This window comes from Poecilia formosa, unplaced genomic scaffold (genome assembly GCF_000485575.1).
Source record: "Poecilia formosa unplaced genomic scaffold, Poecilia_formosa-5.1.2 Scaffold213, whole genome shotgun sequence".
Taxonomy (NCBI): Eukaryota; Metazoa; Chordata; class Actinopteri; order Cyprinodontiformes; family Poeciliidae; genus Poecilia; species Poecilia formosa.
The window spans coordinates 759,411-761,295 of NW_006800152.1; positions in this window are offsets into that span (position 1 = coordinate 759,411).

Genomic DNA, 1,885 nt, shown 5'->3' on the forward strand with positions numbered 1-1,885 from the left:
TAATTGGTTACCTGTTAGTCTAGAATTTACAGGGTTAAACAGTGAGAAAGAAAAAGAAAGTAATAAAAAGATAAAAAGAAAAGATAAAAGATAGGGGGGGATTCGATGCAACAGCGTCAAAGTGACCAGCAATCAAATCAAGTAGGGTCACACAAAGATAACAATATAAATTCAATAAAAACAGAATAAAGAATAAAATACCCTACAATAAGGGCTAAATTTCAACAGAAATATTCTGCAGTGATCAAACAATATGTTTAAATTTCTAATTTTGCACTCTTAATGGACTTTTTGGTAGCTATGTTTCCTACCTGCTTGTTCTAGGCGTTTGACCTTGATTAGAGGGGGGAAATATTTTAGGACTTGCAGTAAATCTAACCCAACAACTAATAACTTCATTTGGTGCCTTGAATGCACTCCGTAGAATCTATGGAGTGGAGTGCCCTCGTGTGGCCAACTCTGTGAATTACACCAAATGATTCATNCTGACTGTATAGCTCAGTGGGTAAGACACCAGTCTACCGACCGGGGTTCGAATCCAGGCTGGGGCAAGTTACAACAGTGCAATTGAGCTATGCAGTGTGGGTATATATACCACACAATATATATATATATATACAGTTAACTGTATTACTATCAGTTATTATAAGAATACTATGTGTATCAAATATAACTTAAAAAATCTTTACCTTGTAAAGATTACCTTGAAATTGGGTCTCTGTCTCTTTAAGAAGTTCCTCCTCTTTCTGAAGCTCCGCCTTCAAGAAGTCATCCCAACATGGCTTCTCTATTAACCCTTTAACAACATTTTTAAGAAGTAGCTCCTATAATGAGCTCTGCAGATACTCAGTTCCACCAGGTGTTTGCTAATTGCTGCTAGCTAGTCTGAAGGAGCTGAGTGGGGGAGTTGCAGGCGAGGAAAGGCAGATCATCTCAACAACATAACAAAAAGTCACTTAATTACAGCACTGCCATTTAAAGTATTAGATATTTTTAACATGAGCAAAAATCTGTAAAGGTTAGTTTATATTTTAAAAATAAGAAAGAACCTGACTATTCTAAGATTTTTAAACTACTCAGGATGCAACAGGGAGTCAGTGGTGATGAGCTCTGACAGGATAACAGGATGTTTCCAGTTTCATTAATGTTAAAGATATCATCCACTGGTGTATTTTTTTTTTCTCTCTAACAAATGAAAACAGACAGCTGGGTAATGAAGTTCAGAATTTCACTGCAGGATTTTACCAATTACAAAGTTCTTCAAAAGTGCAGTGAAGCAGAAAATGTTGAATTCTTTTCTGTGTGTAATTGGGGTGATGACATCAGAAGAGGCACATAATGGAGCTGGAATAAGTGAAGAAAATGGCAGACAAGCAACTTTTGATAGATTTCAAGATAAAATCTAATTTTCTAGTTTTGTGGATTTTTTTTGCGCCTTCTCGGTTTTCTTTTCTCTCTTTCTGCAGGTTTAGAGACTTCAAAGGTGTGGCCTTGTGTTTTTTCTGTTTCTTTCTCTCCTTTCTTTTTAAAATTTTCTCCCTTTCTTTTCTCCTTTGTATTTTGACTCTGTGTCAATTGCATTTGAAATAAATCCAAAGAAACTTGTGAAAGTAAATCTGTTGTTCCTCACCTTGCTGCTCAGACAACAATGAGTGCCACGCCGTCAGAAAGGATACATTAAAAAAAATAATAATAAAAATTTAAACTTTCTAATTGCATTAGTGTTGAATTTGACATACAGGGCAAAGTGGAAAGAAACAACCACTATCTTTTAATCACTTACATAGAAAAACTTAAATGATCTCCCTTTTATTTAGATATTCTAAAGTATTTATTTTGTTTTCCAATGTGTCTCTTTCTCTTAGCATCTATATGTTGTAAAGCA